This window comes from Cervus elaphus, chromosome 22, assembly GCF_910594005.1.
Source record: "Cervus elaphus chromosome 22, mCerEla1.1, whole genome shotgun sequence".
In the NCBI taxonomy this organism is placed as follows: domain Eukaryota; kingdom Metazoa; phylum Chordata; class Mammalia; order Artiodactyla; family Cervidae; genus Cervus; species Cervus elaphus.
This window is the reverse complement of record NC_057836.1, coordinates 52,027,272-52,051,184: the sequence shown is the minus strand read 5'-3', so window position 1 is coordinate 52,051,184 and position 23,913 is coordinate 52,027,272. Positions and strand designations below refer to the sequence as shown.

General features: G+C 41.2%; 1 long non-coding RNA gene across 3 annotated transcripts in view; it reads right to left on the bottom strand.

The window, feature by feature from the left end:
* The window catches only part of LOC122680054, a 146,959-nt gene that overhangs the window by 92,593 nt on the left and 30,453 nt on the right, over positions 1 to 23,913 (bottom strand). For all 3 annotated transcript variants that reach the window (XR_006336594.1, XR_006336593.1, XR_006336592.1), the window contains exon 2: positions 17,152 to 17,270. This is a non-coding gene — a long non-coding RNA (uncharacterized LOC122680054). The remainder of the gene's footprint in view (positions 1 to 17,151; positions 17,271 to 23,913) is intronic.

The window sequence follows — 23,913 nt, the reverse complement described above, 5'->3', positions numbered from 1 at the left end:
CAGTAAAAAGAATGACAATCTCAAATAAGTTGTCACAGTGTTGGTCAAGATAATTGAAATTCATTGAGAAGACTTCTAAAGATTTTATATATATATATAAAGCTACTTATATAAAAAATTTATACCCACTATTATTAACAATAACCTTCGTGTAAAATAGAGGCTTCCCCAATAGACCAGTGGGTAAAGAATCCACCTGCCAATACAGATGTGGGTTGATCCCTGAGTCTGAAAAATCCCCTGGAAAAGGAAATGGCAACCCACTCCAGTATTCTTGCCTTGAAAACTCCCATGAACAGAAGAGCCTGGTGGGCTACAGTCCAAAGGGTTGCAAGAATCAGACATGACTAAGCAACTAAGGTTGCTTGCTTGTTGTGTATAATGTTTCTTGACATTATTTAAAGATATACAAATCATGATTAGACATAAAAAAATAATATTCACTTCTTTATTTCATTCATTTTTTAATTTGATGCAGTATGTATTTATGATATATTTTGTCCGACTGTTTGCAACCCCATGGACTGGAGTCTACCAGGCTCCTCTGTCCATGGAATTCTCCAGGCAAAAACACTGGAGTGGGTAGCCATTCTCTTCTCCAGGGGATCTTCCTGAGACAGGAACTGAACCTGGGTCTCCTGCATCACAGGCAGATTCTTTACTTTCTGAGCAACCAGGGATAACCAATTTATAAATACATTATAACACAGTTCATAGAATGCTAATGAATGGAGTAATACACATATGTAAATAAACTGGAGACAGTAAGTAAGTAAGTGGAGACAGCCACTCAATTTATTTTTTCATTGTTAGGAGTTTGCAGTTAAAATTTGGACACCATTGTTTTAGATCCTTTGGCACAAACTAATGGGTAACTCCAAACTGATTTACTTAGCAGAGCTCCAATCCTGCATGTTCCATCCAACCAGGTTTCTCTAGTTCCGAGGCAAGTGGGGCTGAGAACTGGAAGAAGGGAGGGAGCAAGGTGCATTCCAGGTAGACAGAACAAGAAGTGCAAAGGGCCCGGGAGCAAAGTGGGCTTGAAAGCTGGAGTAGAGAGAGGCTGGAGAAAAAGAGATGTGTGATGAGGCTAGGAAGGTAGTTGGGTCCAGATGGTGCAAGGTCTTAGAGCCATAATAAAGACCTTGGATTGTACTGAGAGTTAAATCAAACCCTGTTCGAGGTTTGTAAGCAGGAAAATGACATATAATATTTTTGTTTTTTGAAACATTGCTCAGTCCTTCAATCCAGATTTGATGTGAAATACACTTTTATTCAATGGACATGAGTTTGAGCAAACCCTGGGAGATGGTGAAGGACACGGAAGGCTGGCGTGCTGAAGTCCATGGGGTTGCAGAGTCAGACACAACTGAGCGACTGAACAACAAAATACTTTTACCGCCAACTATCTGACTTGTCTGTCTATGTCTCAAGTGGAAGTATTTCTGTGACTTGATTTATCCACACAGCATCAGGTTATTGAGATTTATCCTTGATGGTATGTGTAGCTTTAACTCATTCCTTTAAATTTCTTGCAACAGTCCTTTGTATAAATATGCTGCAGTGTATTTATCCATTCTCCTGTTAATAGACAGGTATGTCTTTTCAGTTTATCATTACCAAAAATTAAGGCAACAAAAACATTCTTCAGTGTCTATCCCTGAGTACACATAGTCTCTAAATTCACAGCTGATGGGAATTGTTGGGACAAATGTTTGCATTCTACTACTATGTTAGCTCATGAATATGCTCTCCAAAGTGATCCCACAGCAGCGAGTACAAGACTTCTTATTTCTCTATACATTTGCCAACAGTTGTTAACTTAAGATCTTATAATTTATGTCAACTGATAGATACAAGTAAACCTAAACATCAATTAGCACATTTATTGGATATTCAGCTTTCCTGTTTGTGAATTGTCAATTCCTATCCTGTGCTCATTTTTCTACCCCATTATTTACCTTTTTCTTACCAACTGCTATGAATCCTCTGGATATTCGAGATACCAATCCTTTGTTAGTATTTACTTTCTGAATATTTACTGTTAATTCATCTTTCCAAACTGAGTGAAAAAAATTTTGGTGAAAAATAAGTTCAGTTTTAAGGTAGTAAAATTTATCATTATACTGTTATTCTTTTTTTTAATTTATTTACTTTTATTTGGAGGATAATTGCTTTACAATATTGTATTATTTCTGCCATACATAAGCATGTATCAACATACTTTCAAAGTTTGTGATTTACATTCCTTGCTGAAGAAAACCTTTCTAAACATTTAATATCACAAAAATATTTTTATTTTCTTCTGAAAGTTATTCCTTTCATATGTGGGTCACAAAATCATCCAAGATTTACTTTTCTATATGCTATGAGAGATGATCACTGGAAAAGACCCTGATGCTGGGAAAGATTGAAGGCAGGAGGAGAAGGGGATGACAGAGGATGAGATGGTTGTATGGCATCACCGACTCAACGGACATGAGTTTGAGCAAGCTCCAGGAGTTGGTGATGGACAGGGAAGCCTGGCGTGCTGCAGTCCATGGGGTCGCAAAGAGTTGGACACGACTGAGCGAATGAACTGAACCGAACTGATGAAAGATGCATTAGGGAATTCTTCCTTTTCCCACCAGTATCTAATGTCCCTTCTCATATATAAGATTTACATATCCTATCCTGTTTCATTGGTCTATACTTGATCCAATAGCTCATTGTCTTGTATCTTTATGAAAGTGTTGATAGCTGATAGAAGTTCCCATATTTTCTTCTTCATAACTCTTTTATTTATACTTAGTCTTTGATCTTCCAAACAACTTGTAGGATAAGCTCTTGAATTTCAACAAAAACACTGTGATTATCTCTCATTCCTTAGCTTAGAGTCTCTTCCTTAATTCAGGTCCTCCTTTAATCATTAAGTATTTAATAACCTTTTGTACTTCTCTCCATATGTGTCTTAAAAATATTTCATTACATTTATTCCAAGCTAATTGGTAGCTTTGGTTTCAATAATTTGGAGATAATTTTCAAAGTATATAAACAATATTGTCCTTTTCTCCAACTCCTGTACTTCTCACTCACTCAACTGCCATGAACCTAGTCCCAGCCACCACTGGAGCATTCTAGTAACTTCCTGCTGGGACTCAAGGTCTCTTATTTCCCCAACACTTCATCATATGCAAACAGCCAGAGAAACGTAAAAAGCAAATCAGATCATTGCATCCCCAGCCATAAAATAAACTCTCATATGGCTTCTGCCTTACAAGCAGAACAAAATACAAGCTCCCTTCATTGGCCACAATTCATCACACAAGTTCCTGTATAATCTGGCGCCTGCCCACTGCTCTATCTGCTTCCAGCTTCACTGACATTCTGTCAGCTCTTAGATGTGCTAAGCCCAGACCGTCTCCAGGATGTTCTTTCTGCTAGGTGCAGTCTACCTCCAAGAACTTTCTGCCAACCAGAGCTTTACCTGAGTGTCTTCCTCTTATAGACTGCCTCTTCAAAAAGGGCCTCTCTGGCCACCCCACCCTAGCTAAAGCAGCAACCGCCTGTCACCATAAATCAACCTCAACCTCAGTACCCCAACTTACTTCTTTACACCACTGCAGTTTTCATTACCTGCAATTACCTTATGTATTTGTGCTGCTTATTTTCCACTATTTCTGTTTCTCACTATATGATGGGTTTCTAGAAGGAAAAGATGTTTCCTTTACTGTTGGTTTTAGGACCGCCAGCTGACCCCCACAGGTGTCAGTAAATAGAATACAACATGTAATGTATGATATTAGAACACACACCATATAGTTATTTGAGGTACAGCTGTTATTGTTGTTTAGTCATTAAGTTGTGTCCAACTCTTTGGCAACCCTGTGGACTGTAGCCTGCCAGGCTCCTCTGTCCATGGAATTCTCCAGACAAGAATACGGGAGTGGATAACCATTCCCTTCCCAGGGATCAAACCCAGGTCTCCTGAATTGCAGGCAGATTCTTTATCATCTGAACCACCAGGGAAGCCCATAATACATGTAGTATTATATATGATGTCTAATATATTACATAAAATATGTTCTATATACAATAATATACAATGTACCACACATAATATACAATGTATAATATATACTACGTAATAAAATGTATAGTAGTCAATCTACTACAAACAATGACAAATAATATGAAAGTCTTTGAAAGATGTACATCTTAAAATTTTGTATTCCTACTTCTATAATTCCTCCAAAGTCACACACACAGAGAATGAGAACGAAGAGGAGCAGAAAGGAGGAGAACGGAGGAGAAAAGGGAGGAGATTTCAACAATTTGAAAGAGGATCCAGCTGATGCTGATGCTTCCACAGGACTGCACTTGTTTCTCAGTCCTCGCCATGAGGAAAGGAGTGGTGGGTATTCAGGTGGCACCTGTCTGTAAGCCTGAGAAGTTGTGTAGACTGTAGCACAAGCTCATTAGCAATGTATGGTTCTCACTGTCCCCTGCACCACTCTCTGCCAAGTGAACGGGCCTGTGGTCCCCTCTTAAGAAGCCTTGACCTCTCGGAGCCTGTGCATGAAGAGTGGAGTGGCAAAACTCAGGGGATTTTACTGGAGTCTGTTTCCTCCACAATACAGTCCATGCTGGGAGTCATGGAACCCCTTCAGTTACTCAAGGTCCAAACGGAAAAATAACTAATGAAACAACATATTGCAGATGCCTTATTTAGATATGTTCCTGAGTTTTAGCAGTTAGAAAACCAGGTCATGTTTTTTAACAAGGTCATGTTTTGCATCTTCCCTCAGCTGGCCTTTTACTTTCATCTTTTAACATGTGATTTTCTATATCACTTGGTTCCTACTCTTGATTTCTATTTCCAGTCACCATACACTACTTTTCAGCAAGCAGTAACTTAGAGCAATTCTGCTCACAATTTTTGGAAAGTGGAAACAATTGATGATAAAACTAGAATTGTCCCCTCCCCTAGGCTTTAGGACTTTCTGATTTCATCAGTGTCTCTGAGGTCTGTAAGGAAGTAAGTTAAAGTTGCTCAGTCGTGTCTGACTCTTTGCAACCCCCATGGACTATAAAGTCCGTGGAATTCTCCAGATCAGAATACTAGAGTGAGTAGCTTTTTCCTTTCCCAGGGCATCTTCCCAGCTCAGGGATTGAACCCAGGTCTCCCGCATTGAAGGCAGATTCTTTACCAGCTGAACCACCAGGGAAGCCCTTGTGGTCATCTCTAAAGCCCTGAGCTCTGTGGTCATCTCTAAAGAACATTACCTTTCTCTTCATGGTAAATAGGAAGGAAATGAAGGCAATTAGAGCCCTTAGGATGTAAATTTCAGTGTTGGCTGAAAGGTTCTTTTTTCCCCTTGGTCCTACTTTTGTTAAAAAAAAAAAAACAAGCTCTGGTAGGACTAAACCTAGTGCTACCAAAGCTCCATGACAGCTGGCTGGGCCAGCTATGGCGACCATCTCCACGTGCACATCACAGCCACTTACAGACATGCACATGCACACTGCAGGACAGTCACTTACGCTCTCCCTAAGAGGGGATCATTAGCCACTCGCGAGTACAAGGTAGGCTGGGGAGAACACTACTAACACATCAGGCTTTTGCTTGATGGACTCAGTTGTTTCTTTTTATTGATTATACTAAGATGGCATCATTATCCTCTTTTCTGCATGTCATACCAATACAAGCACTGCCTTTCTATTCTTGCTCGTCACGTTGATTAATGATACATGATTTTTTTTTTATTTTCTTCAGGGCACATATCTGTGTGTAAAGGAAAAAGGGGTAGAATGATTTTCAAACAGGGATCCAAAGTACGATGGGAAATGTCTTTTAGCATTCTCCTTATTTTGAAATCTAAAAAATAAATCTTTCTCCAGTTATACATTTTTTAAGTGAAGGAACAAATCATTTTATGTACTGAGAAATGGACTATTTCCTGCCATATCAGTAAACATGGATGTCACAGCTATAAGAGATTACAGACCTCCAATGTGAGCTGGTGAGCCCCCAGGGCTCAGGAAGGAGAAGAATACCTGTGATCCAGCAGGTACCAGGCTGCAGTCACTCCGAATGGTGAGCCCCCAGGGAGCTCAGATGTGAACAAGCACAGGAGAGCAGCCCAGGATAGCTGAGGGGCACATGAAAGGGATGATTCCACTGAGCCCAGACTCTTGCATCTTCCCATACACAGAAAAGTACAAAGTTCTTTAACTTGGGATATCTGGTTTTCTATAATTAACAATAATCTTTTGATGTTCAGACTATCTGCCCTTTGTTGCAAAACTTCTATATAATCTGGCTCCTCCCCCCTCCTCACCGCCTCAGAACAGTTCTCTCAAGATTACTTGAGATGCTGTTTCCCAGGGTTGAGGTCCTAAAAATTCCCACCAAATAAAACATAACTTTTAACTTTTAGGTTGTGACTATTTTTTAAATCAAGAGTATCAAGCGACTGAACTCCAAATGATGACACAATGGACACAGTCCTGCCAAGGACAGCCTGCTTACTCGCGTGTACGTGGGACACCCTGTTCTTTCAGAGGGTTGCATGTCTCACAATGGGGGTAGAGCTGGAGGATTTCTGAAAAGTTTGAAGCAAGGCATTTAGAACCACTTTAATAATTCTTACAAAGCTATATTTCCATTCCTGAGTTAAACTGGGGGGAGATCAGAATCTACTCCTTTTATTTTTTGATGGAATATTATCCAGCCATGAAAAAGAATGAAATTCTGCCATCTGCAGTGATGTGGATGGACCTAGAGAATACTATGCTTAGTAAGTCAGATAAAGACAAATGCTATATATCACTTACATGTAGAATCTAAAAAATAATATAAATGAATGCATATGCAAAACAGAAACAGATTCATAAATATGGAAAACAAACTAGCAGTTACCAACAGGTAGAAGGAATGGGGAGGGGCAAATTAGTCACACAGGATTAAGAGATACAAACGACGATGTATAAAATGGTAAGCAACAGGAATACAGCACAGGGAATTATAGCCATTATCTCAATAACTTTTAGTAGATTATAAAGTGTAAAGATACTGAATCCCTATGCTGTATCCCTGAAATTAATATAATATTGTAAATCAATTATTCTTCAATTTAAAAATTCAGACAATGGCTATTTATTCACTTAGTGCCTGATATTGGCCAGGACACTGTCCAGGGTGCTAGGGAAACAATAGTGAGGCCAAATAGATACAATTTCTACCATCAAGAGTCCAGAGGGTGGGGAGGGAAGCGGGAGTGGGGATCGGGATGGGAAATACATGTAAATCCATGGCTGATTCATGTCAATGTATGGCAAAAACCACTACAATATTGTAAAGTAATTAGCCTCCAACTAATAAAAATAAATGGAAAAAAAAAGAGTCCAGAGGAAGACATAGGTAGTAATTAAGAATTATACAAATAAACATAAATTTTCAACAGTGACAGATATTATGAATGAGAGAAACTAAGAATTTTGACAGCACAGTGATGTATTAGGATGAAATGGAATTAAACATGTATACCCTTTGCAACGTGACTTTGAAGTATGTCCCACTTGAGTAAATAAAGTACGTTTCATTGTCCCATTGGTGCTGACCAAGGCCCCATGACTTGTTTTGGCCAATGACATGTTTGTAAGCGTGACATGAGAAGAGGTTTTAAATATATGTGCAGGGCTTGGCTGGGCCTCTTGCATTTGTATGTTGACAAGAGAAAAAAATGCCCCAAGTAGCTGCTGGTCCCAGATAGGAGGAGGCAAATGTAACAGATTCAAACCTAACCCACAGCCTGAAGCCAATCCCAGATGTGGCTAGCAGAGACAAGGCCAACCCACAAACATGCAAACATCACCTGCAAACATGAATAAAAAATGGCTGCTGATGATGGTAAGCTACTGATTTAGGAATTGCTTGTTATGCAGAATCATCATTGCAGAAATCTAACTGACACAGATATACAATAGATACAGTAAGTTCATTCAGGGAGGTCAGGAAAGACATCCATGAGGATGTGACAATGGTAAGGAGTCGTCTAGTTTTAGTTAAAATACAAAACCTTAAAAAGACCGTATCAGGAATTATTTTCATATTTCTGTTTTGCAACTTGCTGGTTTTTTGTTTGGCTAGTCACAGTCCTCAAGGTCTTTGGCTTTTTGTTGGTCAGTGTTTGCTAATATTGTGCCTCAGCATTTTATTGGCCCAAATGACCTGGTGTTAACAAGGAGAGACCCTGACTGAGCTATGACCAGGACTTAAGTGTATGACGAAATACCAAAGAAAGCAACGGTGACTCCACCACTCCCTCTCCTCAGGGCGATTAGAGTCCAAAGCAGAAGATGGTAGGCAAAAGAATCACATAAATAAAGGCAAATTTTCAATGATACTAAATGCTATAAATGAGAGATACATGCGATCCAGGTGTGTGGGGAGCAGAGGAGTGTGGATTATGTTGACTTAGACAAAACTGGAAGAAGGAACATCTTAGAGTAGCATCTCTGAGATCAAAGTAACCAAGACTGAAAGAGTATGACAAGAGAAGAAGGAGTTTCCAGGAGGAAGAAAAACAGTCAAATGATGGGAGGAAACCATTGAGGGAGTGGAGGGTGCCTAGAAAGCTTTCAGAGCACTGAGATTCAGTGATACCATAAACATACCCCACGGGGTACTGCCTGGCAGGTGCAGCTGGAGGCATGTAAACCACTTATTTGTCTCTTCATGAGGTCAGAAAATGTGTTTTTTACACAGTAAAGGAAGAGTCTACTTTTACAAAGTAAGAAAAGAACCAGAGATTGGAGCTATCTGTTCCCTGACATCAACTTTGTGCTGGGCACAGGTAAGCATCCTACCAACGTACTTAAAGAACACAGGTGAATCCTCCCATTATCCTAAAAGAATACAGGTGAACTCTCCCATGGTCCTAAAGGAAAACAGGTAGACTCTCCCGTGATCCTAAAAGAAAACAGGTAGACTCTCCCGTGATCCTAAAAGAAAACAGGTAGACTCTCCGATGATCCTCTCCCATGTATTAAAGAATCTAGAGTGTAAGAACTGAAAGAGATCCTAAATCACCAACATTCTCATTGAATAGATGAGAAAAATGCTCAAAACTATGCACACATGCAATGACAAGCCAGTGGTCAAATTTCAAAGTCTGGACTCCCAGATCTATCCCATAGTCCTATATTCAGTTATGAGCACATCTGGTCTTCAAAGTCTAGCTATTAGGTTTGATTGAGAAAGCAACACCCTGTCTTCAGGAAGGAGACGGAATCTCAGTTACAAAGCAAGAATCACCAGATGGAGAGTTAGGCTCAGTTCCATAACTTCCAACTCAATCATCTTCAGTGAACTTCCTGCTACTCACTCCAACCACATTGCTTCACACACCTGCTTGTCTTCTGAGTAGGTAACACTTGCCGAGGGCAGTCAGCACTAAGAACTGGATGCTGTCCCAAACTACACTGCTTTTAAATCAATGGAGATTTCTCAACACCACTATTCAGAGCTCTGCCTGTTGTATATGAACAACTGAGTGCTATCATTCACAGAATGTGTGATACAAACAATGCATCACTTTGGTTGTTCAGTGCACCACCTGAACATCTGTACACAGCCATCCTGAGATTTCTGCTCTCCAAACAACAAGCTATCATGGTAGCCAACAGTCCAAGGAAATCCTGTGCATTCTGTTTCATTTTAATAGGAGACTCTCTCTAAAGAGTAAATGCAGCTGTAAGAAGAAAGAAGAATCAGAGATGGGCTTATCTGATTCCTTAGAAAAGCTCTATCCTGAACTTTTAAGCAAGCCTAGAATGCAGGTAGACTTTTTCGGTAAACAAAAAAGCTATTGTAATCAACAAGCAAAAAAAAAAAAAAGAAGGCTTGAAAAAATAAAGTAGCTGGGATATTCATTGCCAGTCATTAACCTGATTTTCTAATGAATATGGCATTAGGCATTCATTAACAATCATTTGTGTTTATGTTGAACAGTGGATGTATAATGAAGGTTGGTAAATGAAAGCAAAATTAAACCAGGGGATTTTGGACACTTATAAAGCAATTAACTTGTTTGGCGGTAATTACACATTGAAAGCTAAATCAAGTGCATTTAGAAAGCCACAAGAGTCGCCACATAAACCAGAGGTGCTTTGCTCTAAAATAATAGAACCTCTCTTTCTTTCAAAATGAAAGAGAAAGGCAAAAGTATGGTGTAAATGACAAATAAGGCCCAGGTCTAATGAAAAGAAACACGGTTACAGCCCATATGTTAGAGAAGAGGCAAGTTACTGAAAAATAGGACAGCTCAGCTATATAAAAAAGAGAAAGAATGAAAAAAAAAAAACCACTTTGTGACCACAATGATGTGAAAACAGGTGGTCTGTGACAGAGAGTTCAAGTTTTTGTTCTGTTTATGCACACGGGCATGCACACACTTGCACACACACACACACACACACACACAGATTCTACATTCTTGAGCTACCTATTAGATGTGTGAAGCATAAAAACTGGATCCTCAGTGAAGTCCTTGGCCAAGCCCTGCATCTCAGTTTGTAGTAACCAGGTCTCTGTCACTGGCAGTTCTGTTAACTCGAGTTTCCAAAGCAGTGCTTGATGACAGCTTTTTGCTCAAGTTAGCATACGGCATGAAATGGTGTGTGGACTCCATTGTTTCATGTGTGCTCGTGTCCGGCTCTTTGTGCCCCCACGGAGCCCGCCAGGCTCCTCTGCCCATGGGATTCTCCAGGCAAGAATACTGGAGTGGGTTGCCATGCCCTCCTCCAGGGCATCTTCTTGACCCAGGAATCAAACCCATATCTCCTGCACTGCCGGCGGATTCTTTACCCCTGAGCCACTGGAAGCCCATGGCATGAAAGGTCAGCCATTAAATGCATGCAAGGCTCCTTTTAAAAAGGAGGAGAGAAGGTCAGTGGTAGGGAGAACAAAGGTGACCTGCCCAGGGAAAAATCTATTCCGGAACTGGTTAGAGAGCAAGGGAAAAAGACAAAATTCCAGGTGGTCCCAGCATTCATCAACAGGAACTTTGCTCCAAAAATACACTCATCCAACGAAGCCTTCAAAGTGAAAAGCACTTCAGAATTTTCAACCCAACAATTGTCATACATGAGATATTACAGAGGGGCTGGCTGGGTGTGTTTATTTATTTTGCTTTCCTCAGGCTGCAAGAGGATGGCTGGGCTGGAGTCTTCAAATGAGCCCAAAGGTCTGAGAGGGGACAAAGTCTTCCAAACAAGAGTCTTGAGTGTCCTCCTCAAAAAGAGCTGAAGACACATAAGCCCTCCCCATCAGACAAATACCTTTGCAAACGGGGGTTGTAGGCACTTGACGGTTAGTAACCAAAACAATGGTTCCCAGGGGGATTCTTAAAGGGCAGCTGGCTTTGTGGAAACATTTCCCAAGAACTTGGATGTCCGCTATGGTAAAAGCAAATACTTGCTTTGCCCTGGGACTGGAATGGAAAACGGAAGCCAGGAGGTAGCTTTTGAAATCCTTACATAGTCATCTAACTGCCACCAAATTAAAAGATGTGTTTGCCCTGACATGGTGTGTATGTATCTTTCAAGACATGTGGTCTCACTTTTAAAAGGTAAATGTTTTATTTCCAAGCAGAGGATCAAGGTATTATACTGAAAAACATTTTTCTCCCTTGTTTAAAACCATTTTAAATATTTAGATCATCTACCTAGTTCTAATTTAATGTGGAGTGTTTCATTAGAGGTTTTCTTCGTCTGAAAATTACTTCCTGATTTTGACCAAGACCTCGTCAATATTTCATTCTCTTTGCAACAGTCCCAATATCATTTCCTGAGTCTTCATAAACAAACATGTTTCCTTATATATTGGGAGAGTTAGGGAATAGACTAATCTTTAAGGTACCTGCTACTAACCCAGTGCTTCTTACGTTTTATAAGGCATTCACATCACCTTGGAAACTAGTTAAAATGCAGATCCTGATTCAGAAGGTTCCAAGTGAGACCTGAGATTCTGTTTTTATATAACAAGCTCCCAGGTGACAGTGATTTCCACACAGCAAGGTAGTAATCTACTAATCTCTGTAGCTGGTAACTGGTTTTAAAAGGTTGTACCAGCAGGACTCGGGCTTCCTTGGTGGCTCAGTGGTAAAGAATCCATCTGCCAATTCAGGAGATGTGGGTTCAGTCCCTGAGTCTGGAAGATCACCTGGAGATGGAAATGGCAACCCACTTCAGTGTTTCTGCCTGGGAAATCTAATGGACAGAGGAGCCTGGTGGGCTACAGTTCATGGGAGCAAAAAAGAGTCAGACCTGACTTAGTGACTAAAACAACATGGCAAAATCACTAAGGAAGTGGAGGTGCTGAGTTCAGTTCAGTTCAGTCACTCAGCCGTGTCCAACTCTTTGCGACCCCATGGACTGCAGCACGCCAGGCTTTCCTGTCCATCACCAACTCCTGGAGCTTGCTCAAATTCATGTCCTTCAAGCCGGTGATACCATCCAACCATCTCATCCTCTGTCATCCCCTTCTCCTCCCGCCTTCAATCTTTCCCAGCGTTCCCACGCCTCTTTTCCAATGAGACAGTTCTTCACATCAGGTGGCCAAAGTATTGGAGTTTCAGCTTCAGCGTCAGTCCTTCCAGTGAACATGCAGGAGGCAGGGGAGCTAGAGTCCAACACAAACCTGCCGAGTAGCTACACCTGTGTTAGTTCTCTGCGTTCTGGGATCTTTCGTGAATATTTCAGTGTGACTGGGCTAAGGCGTGTGAGGCAGAGAGTGATCTGGTAAGATGCTTACATTAATTTCTCATAAGGATTCCAGCTTTGAATTTTCCTTCCTTCAACTAGCATTTTGCTATATAAACAGAAAATATAATTCATCCCAACCCCATGGTGATTTAAGATTTTAACTGTCTTGGGCAGACACCAGTTGGCAAAGAATTGTGGATTCTTTAAAAACTAATGATTTCCCTCTTGACTGCATGCTTATTTATTATCTTTTAAAAGGTCTATATTTTAAAGAATAAGATCAGGCAGCAAAGGCTGAGACTTGACCAAGGATACGGTCAAAGAAGCTACAGCTAACCCAATGGAGACTTTGGGGAAAGTGCAAAAAAAAAAAAAAAAACCCTACCCGCTCTGGGCAGATACAGTCCCAAAACAGGAGTTGGTTTACCAGCAAATGGGGCTGAATTTCAGCCTGATTTTTATCCCCTTGGCCTGGAGCCTTGGGTAGGGTACACCCTTCCTGCCTTCTTACATGGTGGTCCTGATGCTGGTGACTTCATCTGGAGTACACAGTACGCAACACAGGGGTGAACATAAAAACTAGATTTCAGAAAGATAGTGAAGCAGACACAAGAGCCGTTAAGTGTAGAACACTCAACCTTTCGGAGCTCAGCCGTGAATAGAAAACAGGAGATGAGACCGAAACCAGAAAGGGCAATGGGGTCAATGTTGACTTTCCCCCTAAATAACTAGAGACCTGGGAAAGCTCAGAAATAGAGGGAAAGGGTGTGGAGGTGAGGGAGCGGGCTTAACACACACAGTAATCAACTTTAAATGCAAAAGCATCAATTCCTTTTTCTAATCCTCTCCTCAAGGAAAACAAAATCATCTCAGGATTAAAAAGTTCTTTGAATCGAAGAAGATGTAAACCTAATTCCTCCTAAAATAGGCACTAAGACTCAAACTTGAATAAAATAACCTATTCTTTTCATATGGCACTATTATAAAATTGATTCCTCAGGTTCTAAGAGTCAGCTACTGATTTCAGAAGCCCAAGAATAACAATGGGAAAATGGATTTCTAATCCACATATTTATGTAATTATTGTTTTTTATCAAATTGTAACTTACAGACAGGCTTCTTATTTAACAATTAATATGCATAATAATAAATGGTTCATAACCAAAAACTGTATATTCTTTGTCAACACTTCTTGTTATAGTTTCTGAAAAAAAAGCACTAAAACTACATCTGCTGCAAGTTCTCTTCCTCTGGTGACCAGAGATTTCAGGAGATGGACAAGTTATATTTTGTGTGGTCAAATATTAGTAACCTCATTATAAATCTATAATCCTAATTTCTACTTGAGTACAAATAAATATAGTAAACTCTTTGGAAAAATATTAGCCTTAACAATAATTATCAGGAATAAGGAAAGTTAGGCTTTCAGTCAGTTATATGTTTCCTCTTTTATTGTGGGTACCATTTCAGAAGTCTCATTGAATTTTTAGGAACCTGCCAATCCAGTCAAAAGAAATCACAAATCCTTAACTAACATATGCTAACTTTTCTTTGAGGAACAAAAGAAGCATCTTTGTTTGTTCCTCACCAGCAAACACCGCGCCATCTAAAAGGAGTCCTTTCAGTGGCAGTGTTAGCAGGGAAATTCAATTGTATTTAATTAAGTTCTTCCCCAAAAAACTGCACACAGAAGCACCAAAGAGGTTATCAGAGGTCAGATGCCTGTCATGACTTTCTGACCCTCCCAAAATGCAAAATAAAAGACAGAGGTAGCCCCGCTGGTAGGATGGCCTTCCACGTTTGTGTCTCTCCCTTTCTGCTTTAATTTAATAGCAATCAGCACAATATGTCTGCTTTTTTCTGAACAATAGGACAGGCAGAAGTCAGATTTACAGCTCTGCAAGGGGAAGGCAGGAGACAAGAGAGGCTTACTGTGGCTTTTAACGTTCAATAAGAACATCACTCTGATACCCACTAAAAAGAAAAAAATCTTGAAAATCTACTTAACATTTATTGCAGTCAGAAGTGGACAGATGTGTACTTTTTGAAATTTCGTATTCTAGAATTATCTTAAGTTATCAACTCTCTTACAGATCCTTTTTTAAAAGGATGCTCAGATGAATAAGATTTCTTTCCTACTGAAAAAAATAGACATGATATCTAGTCATGCATTTAAGAGTGCCTTGACTTTAAAATATTAGGTATTTATGTAACAATCCTTATTTTCCAAATTTCCCAATTTTTACAAGTCTACAATAACTTTATAATCAGCAAATGTACTGACACGATCAGAATTGCTGAATGTGTTATATGATCCCAGACAAAACTTAATTAACCGAAATGTCATTTAGAGTCTTGAATGTCTAGTAACAAATGAGCGCCAGACATGGAAGTTACTTCCTGAAATATCTGAAGTTCAGGAAATTGCATTCTTGAGTGACACTGTAAAGAGAATCTTAGAATCAGGGGCCCAGAAGACATCTTAAAGATGATTTAATCTGACATCCCAGTGGATGTGTGAATGGCCGCATCCCATTCCCACCCCACTGTCACCCAGTCTGTGGCTGGATAACTCCACAAAGACTTCAAACTCACTGCTTCCTGCAGCCACCCATTTCCAGGGAGACAGCCCTTTCTTTCATACATGAAAATCGAAAACCTAGACTAAAAGGAAGCTTAATTTTGAGGTCAAGAGCCCCAAATTTTAATCCTGGGTCTGAATTCAAGAGTAACACTTAATCTCTTGAGTAACATTTAATCTCTCTGTGCTCCTGTAAAAAGGAAGGTAAAAATATTTGTGGGATCGTCTTTGGGTCAAGTTCTTTGCATTCAAATCTGTGTGCTACAAATTTTCTTCCTCTAGGGCTGTCAGGTCAGGATAAAGAATACCAACTCAGATCCATTGGTGGCAGCTATCTGGACACTGCCTTAAGAAGGACGTTGAGACCGTTCGGGTTTCATGGGAAAGAGCATCCTGTCTCAGGGTGGAGGAGGAACATGTGCCCCACTGGCCACCTGTGCTCTGGGTAATGCCTAGGAAAGAGCTAGAAGAAGGACACTTGGGATCAAAACTTTGCTTCAGCAAGAACAGCTGGGAGATTGGGGCAGGTGAGAACATAGGAACAATTTCCAAAATGATCCAGTCTTGGGGATCGGAGGAGACTGACCTCTGTCCTTTCAGATCAGCAAATCGGGTTAAAAGAAAAAGACTGTAAGTTCAGGTCCATCCACTCTCTTGAAAAATCAAGCACAGGGTCGGGAGAAAGAAGTTACTGAGCACATCTCAACAGCTCTGAAGAGGAGTTCGCACGGCCTCTATTCAGGCAAGAAAGCTGCCTGGAAGATTAAATGATAGTCCCAGGGATCCTAGGCTGGCTACTAAACAAGGGGGATTTGAACTAAATCCATCCCCAAAATGCTGCCAAATATACACTGATAACTTTTACCATTATTCTAACTCCCTTCAAAACAGCAGTACAGAAAGAAAGACTATTCTGCTGTGATTTCAATCCTCTCACAACACTTCTTGCACAACACACACCTGCAAATTCACTTGTCAGCTTTCTGCATTACATCAAGCTAATGGGCAACTAATTTGCTATATATATATATATATTCTTTAAAAAATCATTAACCTTTTATTGTAATAACACCATTCTAATGGGGTTATATATTTAACCTACTAACCTTTCTTAATATGCAGAAGTTTTAACCTAAGTAGTGATCAAGGAGGACCTCCTGTTAATTTTATTATGAAAAACTGTAGCAACCTAAGCTTTTTGGAACTCTCTATTTCTATTTGATATAATATCATTGTGTATTATAAAATACAGTTATTCAAAAGTGAAACCACTGAAAGAAAATCTGTAATAGGGACAATTAGAGAGAGAAACTTAAAACTGATGACTTGAATTCCCCACCTCAACCCCACTCTAAATGTAAGTCATAAAGAGCCCAATATTGTTCCCCTGGGAACAGGCTGTGTGACAGATGCAGTGAGTACTGGCAGCTAACCCCAGTGCTCTGAGATGGTAGACGTAATTAAGTAGACGCTGCAAGCACTTAGGTGCCACATCTGGACTGGTTACCAAGGCAGTGCAACGCCATCTGATACCCCAGCGTTAGGCATATGTTCTGGAACTCATCCTGCTAACTCACATTTTCACCAGGTCCAAAGTTTTACCCTTTGAAACAGCACAAGTGAAATGTCAGATTTTGGAATCAAAATGAGAAATACATTGAACACTGGGTCCTTTCTTAATGAACAGGCTTTCAAATGAACATGAAGATTATTAGACCTCCAGTAAATGGTAATAACCAGATAGAATTGTAACACAAACATATGTTACGGTATTTATCAAATGAACTGGAATTAAACAGTAGAGAGAGACTCATCCCCCATACCAAAGAGTGAACTTGGCTTTCCTTTTCACGTGGAAGGATGTGCCATGAGCGAGGCAGGTAACATGTGGGCTCTGGAGCCTGGGTTGCTGTGCCTATCCCTCCTCTGCTAGCTCCAGGACCTGGGGAGATAATCACAAAAGCAATCATTTACCAAACACCTACCTGACCCAGGCATCTTACCTGTGTTAGCTCTTCTAATACCAGTCTAATGAAGTATCAATTGATAATAGAGGATTCAAATGGTGAGTAAAACTTACGATGTGATATAAAGATACCTATATATATATAAATATAATCAAATTATATGGGCTTCCCTAGTTGTTCAGATGGTGAAGAATCTGCCTGCAATGCAGGACATCTAGGTTCAATCCTTGGTAGGAAAGCTCCCCTGGAGAAGGGAATGGCTACCCACTCCAATATTCTTGCCTGGAGAATCCCTTGGACAGAGAAACCTGGTGGGCTACAGTCCATGAGGTCACAAAGAGTCAGACACAAGTAAGTGTCTACTATTGCCACTCTTCACGCAATTGTTTTGTATATATATATGGCTTCTCTGGTAGCTCAGTTGCTAAAGAGATCCCAGTTCAATTCCTGGGCTGGGAAGATCCCCTGGAGAAGGGATAGGCTACCCACTCCAGTATTCTGGCCTGGAGAATTCCATGGACTGTATAGTCCATTGGTTGCAAAGACTCAGACACTACTGAGCAACTTTCACTTTCATATATATGGTGTTCATATATATGGTCAAGAAAAGTTATAGTTTAGAAATAAACTAGTTTAACTATCTGAGGAAGAGCCAGCCTTCACCAAACATGAGAACCAAACATATAAGGACAGTGGAAACCTATGAATGTCAGCTTACTACCAAATGGGTTTATAAGACATAATGAATTAAGAGAACGATTGTTGCAAGATCTCGACCACAGGAGCATGCCAGGGCCATGTGTACTTAGTTATAGCTGAGTCAGGATGGCATGGCCCATGATGGGCTAGCATACAATAATGACATGGTTATAAAGGTGGTGCTAGATAAGCCCACTGTGGTCAGAGAGTTAGGAAGCCCTGTGAGACCCCCCTGGATGTGGCACAGGTCTCCCCAAGGAAGAGTGCCTCGTGGGAATCAAAAGAAGCAAAAAAGAAAAGTACATATGTAGAGGGGACTGACTTGATTAAATTGTCAATTCAAACATGAGTGTCTGAAAACTTCTGGGTACCAGAGACCCCTTCCTTTTCTCGTGGATTCTGGTCAAGTCAATGAAATTAATACACTATCTATACATTCGGGCTTCCCTGGCTGCTCAGTGGTAAAGAAGTGCCTGCAATGCAGGAGACACAGGAAACGCAAGTTCGATCCCTGGGTGGGGAAGAGCCCCTGGAGAAGGAAATGGCAACCACTCAGTATTCTTGCCTGGGAAATCCCATGGACAGAGGAGCCTGGCAGACTACGATCCATGGGGTCGCATGATTAGACACGGCTTACTGACTAAACTACCACAACCTAAACATTCACATAGTCTCACCTGTCCCTCAAACTACTCCACCTGCTACTGGGAGAAAGCCACAGGGTGACACCATACCTAAGGCAGCCTGTTCTTAGGGCTTTCCCCTCACCTGGCACCAGCCAGGGTTGGCGGGCCTGCCCAGAGGCAGCCCAGCCACACTGGCTCCTGCCCGCATGCTCTGAACAACGATGCTGTCCTCCGTCAGGCCCCTCTTCAGTGAAGAGGGGCTACTGTGAGCTCTAATCCCCACGCCCTCGAATGCAGAGCTCACGCCTCGCCCACCACCTCCCTGAATCAGCCCACCAATCAGTCAATCCAGCCTCTGCCACGTGATAAGCGTTTAGACGAGGTAGCTCTTTGCTCTTTAATTTTTAAGACAGCTGCTGAATAATCTGCAAAATATACAGCAGTCTGTGACTCGAGCTTTACAGTAACATATGCTTTCAGAGTTTCATTTCACTTTGAACAGAATTAAGAGTGCTGAAAATTAGACTGCAAGATATTCATAATGAGGGACAGCATACAATAGTCACCTTACACAAAGAGCAATTATTTAACATGAATTCACGGATTGCATGACGGCGCTTTCTTGTGAAGACAGGCACAGCTGCTATGCTGAGAAAGTGCCAAATTTTATTCATGTCCCCCCATTTCCAGGAAGAGAAAACCCCTTGGCCTGCTTCTGCAGTCTCCCCCTCTTCTGAGATGGGTCCGCATGACCAAGCCGTGAAGACTGAGGCCCCCTGCCTTTGTTTCGAAGTGTTTCTCACTTGCCTTTTACAATTCAGTGTGTGCACACGCATGTAGTACAGAGTCATTTTGGTTCCTTTTTTATTACAATTAAAATATATGTTATTCAACAGGGGCATGTGCATTTATATAAAATAATACAGAAAGTGATACACAAGAAAGGCAGAAAAAAGTGTCGACTCCCAGAGCTTGCGTCTCAGTTGATTTGAAGAGCTGAAGTTCTCAGAATCCGACAGTATCCGCTGAACTAAATGGTTTACTGCATTATAGGGAAAGGGGCGCTGACAGCGTGTGGCCCTGGGCAGAGCTCCACAGACCAGGGAAACGGGCACATTTTCTCGGGAGGCTGGAAACCTAGTGGTAACCAAGGCCCATTTCTGCAATGAAGTTTTAGGTTGGTTGGTTGTTTTTTGACAAGGCTCAGCAGGAATGATCAATGGGTAGGGATAAGATATTCTCTTACAATGGAAGGAAGCATGAAAGCAGCCCACTCCCCCAAATGAAGGAGTTTATTTGTACATGTGCTCTGTTAACAACTGCATGCAGGCACGTAAAACTGAGCTTGCTTCAGAGAGAAAAAAGATATTTTTGCCCTTACATAACTGGTGGCTAAGACAGTAAAGAATCTGCCTGCAATGCAGGAGACCCAGGTTCAATCCCTGGGTCGGGAAAATCCCCTGGAGAAGGGAATGGCTACCCACTCCAGTATTCTTGACTGGAGGATTCCACGGACAGAGGAGCCTGGCGGGCTACAGGCCGTGGGGTTGAAAAGAGTCAGGCATGACTTAGCAACTACATAGCCACAACAGCAAACAACTTTGCAAACACTCTATCCACCCTGTAAGAAAGGAATCTACTGGTCATACTGTGCATGATGCTAACTTTGTTTCCTTTGAAATCGGTGACCTTGAGAAGGGAATTAGAATTCTTCATCTGTCTTAGTTTTCCATATCCCCAGCATTGGTTTCAAAGCAAGCTATATCACTAATGAGTCAAATATTTGTTTTCACCGTAGTTACACAAAAGATATCACAACCAATACGTGTAGGACAAAGGTTTCTAATGCTGATGTTATTTTACTAAGAGAAGAGGCCCTCTTTCCCCCAATCTCAAACCTAGACTTAGATAATTGTATCTTTTCTCTAAGCCTTCATCTGTCACTCCAACAAAAGCTACCTGAAGGTTCCAGCTCAAGAACAGTACTTTTCAATGTACAAATCACCCTCCTGAACACTTAGGAGAAAGTCAACATTGGACGTAAACCAAAGAGTCACATAAACATAACCGCTCTCCTCTATTCCTGAAATATGACCAGTACCGGAGGAGTTTTAATGGGAAAGTCCCCTAACTTAACTGTGACACAGTCCATGTGTTATAAGTGACCCGGATCAGAGCAAACCTAATTATCTAGAAGCACTAACCAGTCTCTCTGCCTCTTATCTCTCTCTTATCCCTCTCCTCCAATCCATCTCCCAAATTGACCTGGATTGATCTTCCTAAAGAATAGTTAACCTTTGTGTTATTTTCCCTGCTCAGAAATCACCCCAGGTTCTCCACACTCCTTTGTTTGACATTTAAGACCCTCTGCCCCTTTATCCAAACTGCCTTTCCAGCCACAGGCACCATTCTCCCCTGGACACACTCAGCTCCTCTTCCACATACCTCAGGGTCCCCACCATCCTTCACACTTTCCCAGCTGCATGGCGGCATCACACTCTGTCTTCTTCCTTGGCTCTCTTTCCTCCATATTCAGGTCTTAATTTTAATGCTCTAAGAGACCATTAGAGTCTGGGGCTTCCTGATGGCTCAGATGGTAAAGAATCTGCCTGCAATGCAGGAGAGTCAGGTTCGATCCCTGGGTCAGGAAGGTCCCCTGGAGAAGGAGATGGCAACCTACTCCAGTACTTTTCCCTGGAGAATTTCATGGACAGAAGAGCCTGATTCCATGGGGTCTCAAAGAGTCAGACATGACTGAGTGACTAACACTTTTACTTTTGCTTTCAAGAGACCATTAGTAACCGTTAAGCACTTTGAGAAGAAAGACTGCCCTGATTATTTCTGAATCCCCTCAATGACTAAGAAATGCCTAATCCTGGGTAGATGCTTACACAACTTTTACTGGGTAGATAAATGGATGGATGCAGACATAGGTAGGAGAAGAAACAACTGGATTGATGGGTGGAGGGAAGGATGAGGAGTGAACAGATAAGTGGATAAATGGATGAATGATTCAACAGTTGAATAAATGAACCAATGAAAGTGAAACGTGAAGTCACTCTTTGCGACCCCATGGACTGTAGCCCACCAGGCTCCCCTGTCCATGGGATTTTTCAGGCAAGAGTACTGGAGTGGGTTGCCATTTCCTTCTCCAGGGGATCTTCCCAACCCAGGGATTGAACCTGGGTCTCCTGCATTGCAGGCAGATGCTTTACTATCGAGCCATCAGGGAAGCCAATGAGGTATATATTATTATATCCTATTATAATACATGAGATTCAAATAGAAAAACAGTTACAAATAAAGTCAATTGACAGTAAAAAACATTTCTGGAAAAGAACACCAGTTGAACTCTGTTTCTAATCTAATCCAACTTTGTTCACAAAGACATTTTTAAAAGATAACTTTGGGGCTCTGACTTATATCCAAGAGCTACTTAGAATAGCTATTTATTTCTAAAGCTAGCATGGGAATGGTATTTAAATTAATGTCAACCCAGATCTATTTCTAAAGTACTACCTAACCAAATCCTCCTTTCACTGACTGAGAACTTATATTGTTTTCTCAATACAATCATCTTCACCTCTGAAAAATTCAGGTTTCTGGATCCATCAACATCTAGACACAGGTTTTCTGAAATTTCAAAACAAAGATAGGAAAATTCTGATACCAGCAGCCATGTGACCCTCTTAGATAGAAGCGTGCAGTCCTCACTGAAAGCCCATAGGCTCTTACATAACACACAGTGCTACTGAGATCATTTGATCTCCAACAAGATTGCAAGAAGCTACTTGGATATGGCAAGAAGGTCTGGCATAGACCAGTGTCTTTACTCAAGTAAGAACTAATAATTTGTAGACAGTTGCTAACCAGAGTGTTCAAAAACTGCTTTTAGAAGCTCATTTTTCATATGCAATAGTCCATTAAATTTATTGTTGCTTTCTGTCATTAAGCACGAGAGGGTGGGATAGGGTGAGCAGAGTTGGTAGTCATATCATACAGCTTACTTATATTGTCTCTACTGTTGACAAAATCTGGCATTCTTTACACATGTGCTTCTGGTTCTCTGAGTCTATTGGTGAACAGAAAATTAAACAGGTGAGTCTCAAACAGCTCCACTAGAGGAGGGCCATCCAAGCCAGTCCGGGGATATCACAGAAGACTTCCTAAGGAACACACCATCCAAACTTGGTCCTGAATGTCAGATGGGCAGAAAGGGAGCGCACACCACACACCCGGGAACATGATGGTAACTTCAGGGAACCGTGAGTAGTCCAGAGAGATGACAGGCCGAGAGAAGATAGGGAGTTCAGTGGCAGATAAAAGCTGGAAAAGAAACAGTTTAGACGGCAAAGGACCTTGCACATGTAAAGGAGTTTGGAATTTATTCTGGAGGCTATGGAGCTGGAGGTATAAGAAGGTTTCAAGCCACGGTGTGATTTTTTTAAGCAAAAGTACATTTTAGAAGGGTCACCTTGGCCCCAGGTTGGAGGTTGTGTGGGTTAAAACTGACCAGGGGCAGTGTGATGAGAGGGGACCTTGCCATCCACGACTGTAAGGATCCCAGGGGGGTGCGAATGGCCCCTCCAAGAGTCCTCCAGGCTGGACTCCCACATTCTTCAGTTCTGCTCAGTATACACACCAGTCCTTTGGGCCTGTTTGTGTCCATTCCTGTAATTGAACTTGGCTTCTCCAGGTTTTCCAGAGAAGATCAGGTGAGAATCACCCTTTGGTTCTTTCGATTTTCAATTTCTGTCCCCTCTGGGGATACCATGCTCTGCCACCTAGAAGCCAAACCTACCATCTACAGGGGTTTTACACAGACGGTTCTCTGCCACAAAACTGAACTCGTGACAGAGTCTTCTGCAACAAAAACTTCCATAATCATTATTAACCATATAAAATTATTTATATATATATATATATATATGCGTTTCATATAATGTTGCATTTTTTAAATTCAAAGGAAATACTAGAAAGGGGAAAAGTCACATTGTCCTGGGCACACACACACATTTTACTGGGTCATTATCACCATAAACATAAATATAGAGGTACGGGGGGGAAAATCCACTGAGACTAATAAGAAATGAGAAAAAGAGAGAAGGGAGGAAAAGAATGTAGAAGGGAGGTAAAGAGGCAATGAGAAGATTCAGACCAAATAAAGGTAAACTCAAAAATACTTTAGAAAATAAAGTGTACTGATACCAGATCCCCAGGTGCCACTAGTGATAGTAAAAGAACCCGCCTGCCAATGCAGGAGACATAAGAGACATGGGATCAATCCTTGGGT